The sequence below is a fragment of the Arachis stenosperma genome, chromosome 7 (assembly GCF_014773155.1).
Source record: "Arachis stenosperma cultivar V10309 chromosome 7, arast.V10309.gnm1.PFL2, whole genome shotgun sequence".
In the NCBI taxonomy this organism is placed as follows: domain Eukaryota; kingdom Viridiplantae; phylum Streptophyta; class Magnoliopsida; order Fabales; family Fabaceae; genus Arachis; species Arachis stenosperma.
The window spans coordinates 21719828-21726019 of record NC_080383.1 but is presented as its reverse complement, the minus strand read 5'-3'; the positions used below and the strand labels follow the sequence as shown (position 1 = coordinate 21726019).

At 41.0% G+C, this 6192-nt stretch overlaps 1 non-coding gene across 1 annotated transcript; it reads right to left on the bottom strand.

The window, feature by feature from the left end:
* Positions 1-4205: 4205 nt before the first annotated feature.
* Positions 4206-4313, bottom strand: LOC130942863 (small nucleolar RNA R71). The gene has a single exon (XR_009071410.1). It is a non-coding gene; the product is annotated as a small nucleolar RNA R71 (small nucleolar RNA).
* Positions 4314-6192: the final 1879 nt, after the last annotated feature.

Genomic DNA, 6192 nt, shown 5'->3' with positions numbered 1-6192 from the left:
AGGTGCCCATCATAGTAAGATACGGCCCTGAGCTCATAAATAGTTCCGAGACAACAATTCTGCAGTGCCTGCAAAGCAGTTTCGGTACCTTGTTGTATGACTCCTCCCAATCCCCATATATTTGTGCAATTGCCTTTTGCTTCGCCATCTAAACATTTCTGTAGGAGGGTTTGAAGTGATAGCTCTGCTGGACTGCACCTTGCAGGACAGGGATGCTGACGGATGGGTTGGACTGTATCAACGACAGGATGACCTTGTAGATGAGGCTGCTATCCAACTGTCAATGGTCTTGGGACATGGTGGGTGCTAGACAAGTATGCGCTCCACCAACCCTCCAGACCTCCCTAATGAAATAAAACATCCATGGTTGGAAACTACTCAACATATAGCAATCATAAATGAGTAAGTACACCTCAATTAAACTTGAACTCACCAATATCCGAGGTTCTGTCGGAAGACAACACAGAGACTCCATGGACATTGATGAGCGGATAATTTGTACCCTTTTTGGCATTGTTTTTAGTATGTTTTTAGTATGATCTAGTTAGTTTTTAGTATATTTTTATTAGTTTTTAGTTAAAATTCACTTTTCTGGACTTTACTATGAGTTTGTGTGTTTTTCTGTGATTTCAGGTATTTTCTGGCTGAAATTGAGGGACCTGAGCAAAAATCTGATCCAGAGACTGAAAAGGACTGCAGATGCTATTGGATTCTGACCTCCCTGCACTCGAAGTGGATTTTCTGGAGCTACAGAAGCCCAATTGGCGCGCTCTCAATGGCGTTGGAAAGTAGACATCCTGGGCTTTCCAGCAATATATGATAGTCCATACTTTGCCCAAGATTTGATGGCCCAAACTGGCGTTCAAAGTCACCCTCAGAAATTCCAGCGTTAAACGCCGGAACTGGCACCTAAATGGGAGTTAAACGCCCAAACTGGCATAAAAGCTGGCGTTTAACTCCAAGAAGAGTCTCTACACGAAATTGCTTCATTGCTCAGCCCAAGCACACACCAAGTGGGCCCGGAAGTGGATTTTTATGTCATTTACTCATCTCTGTAAACCTTAGGCTACTAGTTTTCTATAAGTAGGACCTTTTGCTATTGTATTGGAGAGCTTTTCGATCATGTTTTTATGATTGAACTCACTTTGGGAGGCTGGCCATTCGGCCATGCCTAGACCTTGTTCTTATGTATTTTCAACGGTGGAGTTTCTACACACCATAGATTAAGGTGTGGAGCTCTGCTGTACCTCGAGTATTAATGCAATTACTATTGTCCTTCTATTCAATTCCGCTTGTTCTTTGTCCAAGATATCACTTGTTCTTCAACCTGATGAATGTGATGATCCGTGACACTCATCATTATTCTCACCTATGAACAAGGTGACTGACAACCACTTTTGTTCTACAAGCAACCAAGGCTCTAGTGAATATCTCTTGGATTCCTGATACACGATGCATGGTTGATCGCCTGACAACCGAGTGCTCGCCTGACAAACGAGCCAGCCATTCCGTGAGATCAGAGTTTTCGTGGTATAGGCGAGAACTGATGGCGGCATTCAAGAGAATCCGGAAGGTCTAACCTTGTCTGTGGTATTCTGAGTAGGATTCAATGATTGAATGACTGTGACGTGCTTCAAACTCCTAGCAGGCGGGGCGTTAGTGACAGACGCAAAAGAATCACTGGATTCTATTCCGGCCTGACCGAGAACCGACAACTGATTAGCCATATGCTGTGACAGAGCATAGGAACGTTTTCACTGAGAGGATGGGAGGTAGCCACTGACAACGGTGAAACCCTACATAAGCTTGCCATGGAAAGGAGTAAGAAGGATTGGATGAAGACAGTAGGAAAGCAGAGAGACGGAAGGGAATGCATCTTCATACGCTTATCTGAAGTTCCTACCAATGAATTACATAAGTACCTCTATCTTTATCTTTATGCTTTATTCGTATATCACTATACCCATTTGAGTCTGCCTGACTAAGATTTACAAGGTGACCATAGCTTGCTTCATACCAACAATCTCCGTGGGATCGACCCTTACTCGCGTAAGGTTTATTACTTGGACGACCCAGTGCACTTGCTGGTTAGTTGTGCGAAGTTGTAGTGATCACAATTTCGCGCACCAAGTTTTTGGCGCCGTTGCCGGGGATTGTTCGAGTTTTGAGCAAGCTCTTTGTCCGGTAACATCAGTGCTAAAATCCGGCAACAGAACCAAGTTTTTGGCGCCGTTGCCGGGGATTGTTCGAGTATGGACAACTGACGGTTCATCTTGTTGCTTAGATTAGGTATTTTTTTTTTCAGAGTTCTTAAGAATGAATTCTAGTGTTTCATGATAATCTGTTGAAATCTGGCTGGCTGAGAAGCCATGTCTAATCTTATTGGACCGAGGTTTCAACTGATCATCACAAGAGCTTGTTGATCTCCATCAATCTTGCTCTTGGAGCAATGATCTGCTAAGGCTTGGCTGGCCATTGGCCATGTCTAGAGTTTTGGACCGAAGCTTTCTTTGAAGGCTTGGCTAGCTGTGAAGCCATGTCTAATTCCTGGACCGGAGTCTTAGACTAGTATTGCAATGATTCCTGGAATCCAAATTAAGAATTCTGAAACTTTTATTTTCTATTTCCATATAATTTTCGAAAAAAGCACAAAAAAACTTTAAAAATCATAAAAACCAAAAAGATTTTATGTTTCTTGTTTGAGTCTAGTGTCTAATTTTAAGTTTGGTGTCTTGCATGTATTGTTTATTTGATCTTGGTTCAATTTTCAAGACAATAGTACAGGGAACTGAAGGTTCAGAACATGCAGCAGAGGAATTACACAGAAAAAGCTGGGCGTTCAAAACGCCCAGTGAAGAAGGACAGACTGGCGTTTAAACGCCAGCCAGGGTACCTGGTTGGGCGTTTAACGCCCAAAAAGGTAGCATTTTGGGCGTTAAACGCCAGAATGGATACCATTCTGGGCGTTTAACGCCAGGATGGCACAAGGGGGAGAATTTTGTTTTCAAATCAATTTTCTTTCAAGTTTTCAAAGTTTTTCAAAATCAAATCTTTTTCAAATCATATCTTTTCAATCAAATGTTTTCAAAATCAATTTCTTTCCTTTTTCAAAGATACTTGCTAACAATTAATGATTTGATTGAACATTTCAAGTATGTTGCCTTTTCTGTTGAGAAAGGTTTAATGTTTGAATCATATCTTTTCTTGTTAGGCAAGTCATTAATTTTTCATCAAATCTTTTTAAAAATTGTTTTCAAATCATATCTTCTCAATCACATTTTTTTTAAACCAATCATATCTTCTTAACCACATCTTTTTCAAAATAAGTTTTCAATCAAATCTTTTTGACTTCTAATTTCAAAATCTTTTTCAAAAATCACTTGATTCCTTTTCCACTGTGAGTTTTCGAAAATTATCAATCAATTTTTCAAAATGATTTTTAAAAAAACTTTTTAATTAATTTTCGAAAATTCTCTTCCCCTCTTCCCACATCCTTTTATTTATGGAGTACCACTCCTTCTCAATGCACAATTCGAACTCTCTCTGATTAAGTTCGAATTCTTCTACCTCTTTCTTCTATTTTTCTGTTCTTCTGACACCTCAAGGAATCTCTATACTGTGACACAAAGGATTCCACATTTTCTTGTTCTCTTCTCTTTCATATGAGCAGGAGCAGAGACAAAGGCATTCTTGTTGAAGCTGACCCTGAACCTAAAAGGACCTTGAAGCGAAAGCTAAGAGAAGCTAAGGCACAACTCTCTGTAGAGGACCTAACAGAAATCTTCAAAGAAGAAGAACCCATGGCAGCCGAAAACAACAACAATGCAAACAATGCAAGGAAGGTGCTGGGTGACTTTACTGCACCTACTCCCGATTTCTATGAGAGAAGCATCTCTATCCCTGCCATTGGAGCAAACAACTTTGAGCTTAAGCCTCAATTAGTTTCTCTAATGCAACAGAATTGCAAGTTCCATGGACTTCCATTGGAAGATCCTCATCAGTTCTTAGCTGAATTTTTGCAAATCTGTGACACTGTCAAGACTAATGGGGTTGACCCTGAGGTCTACAGACTTATGCTATTCCCTTTTGCTGTAAGAGACAGAGCTAGGACATGGTTGGACTCACAACCCAAAGAAAGCCTGGACTCATGGGAAAAGCTAGTCAATGCCTTCTTGGCAAAGTTCTTTCCACCTCAAAAATTGAGTAAGCTTAGAGTGGAAGTCCAAACCTTCAGACAGAAGGATGGAGAATCCCTCTATGAAGCTTGGGAAAGATACAAACAATTGATCAGAAAATGTCCTTCTGACATGCTTTCTGAATGGAGCATCATAGGTATTTTCTATGATGGTCTCTCTGAACTATCCAAGATGTCTTTGGATAGCTCTGCTGGAGGATCTCTTCATCTGAAGAAGACGCCTGCAGAAGCTCAAGAGCTAATTGAAATGGTTGCAAATAACCAATTCATGTACACTTCTGAAAGGAATCCTGTGAACAATGGGACAAATCAGAAGAAAGGAGTTCTTGAGATTGATACTCTGAATGCCATATTGGCTCAGAATAAAATATTGACTCAACAAGTCAATTTGATTTCTCAAAGTCTGTCTGGAATGCAAAATGCACCAAGCAGTACTAAGGATGCTTCATCTGAAGAAGAAGCCTATGATCCTGAGAACCCTTCAATGGAAGAGGTGAATTACCTAGGAGAACCCTATGGAAACACCTATAATTCTTCATGGAAGAATCATCCAAATTTCTCATGGAAGAATCAAGAGAGACCTCAACAAGGTTTCAATAACAATAATGGTGGAAGAAACAGGTTTAGCAATGGCAAGCCTTTTCCATCATCTTCTCAGCAACAGACAGAGAATTCTAAGCAGAACCCCTCTGACTTTGCAACCATGGTCTCTGATCTAATCAAAACCACTCAAAGTTTCATGACTGAAACAAGATCCTCCATTAGGAATTTGGAGGCACAAGTGGGACAGCTGAGCAAGAAAGTTACTGAACTCCCTCCAAGTACTCTTCCAAGCAATACAGAAGAAAATCCAAAAGGAGAGTGCAAGGCCATCAACATGGCCGAATTTGGAGAGGAAGGAGAGGAAGTGAACGCCACTGAGGAAGACCTCAATGGGCGTGCACTGACCTCCAATGAGTTCCCTAATGAGGAACCATGGGAATCTGAAGCTCAAAATGAGATCATAGAGATTCCATTGGACTTACTTCTGCCTTTCATGAGCTCTGATGAGTATTCTTCCTCTGAAGAGGATGAGTATGTCACTGAAGAGCAAGTTGCTAAATACCTTGGAGCAATCATGAAGCTAAATGACAAGTTATTTGGAAATGAGACTTGGGAGAATGAACCTCCTTTGCTCACCAAAGAACTGGATGACTTGTCTAGGCAGAAATTACCTCAAAAGAGACAAGATCCTGGGAAGTTTTCAATACCTTGTACCATAGGCACCATGACCTTCAAGAAGGCTCTGTGTGACTTAGGGTCAAGTGTAAACCTCATGCCTCTCTCTGTAATGGAGAAGCTAGGGATCTTTGAGGTGCAAGCTGCAAGAATCTCATTAGAGATGGCAGACAACTCAAGAAAACAAGCTCATGGACTTGTAGATGATGTTTTGGTGAAGATTGAAGACCATTACATCCCTGCTGATTTCATAGTCCTAGAGACTGGGAGGTGCATGGATGAAACCATCATCCCTGGCAGACCCTTCCTAGCCACAGCAAAGGCTGTGATTGATGTTGATAGAGGCGAACTGATCATTCAAGTGAATGAAGAATCCTTTGTGTTTAAGGCTCAAGGATATCCCTCTGTCACCATGGAGAGGAAGCATGGAGAGCTTCTCTCAAATCAGAGTCAAACAGAGCCCCCGCAGTCAAACTCTAAGTTTGGTGTTGGGAGGCCACAACCAAACTCTAAGTTTGGTGTTGAACCCCCACATTCAAACTCTAAGTTTGGTGTTGGGAGGTTCCAACATTGCTCTGAGAAAATGTGAGGCTCCATGAGAGCCATCTGTCAAGCTACTGACATTAAAGAAGCGCTTGTTGGGAGGTAACCCAATGTTATATTTTATCTATTTTCTTTTGTTATTTTATGTTTTTTGTAGGTTGATGATCATGAGAAGTCACAAAATCAATTGAAAAAGCAAAAACAGAATGAAAAACAGGAAGAAAAATAGCACACCT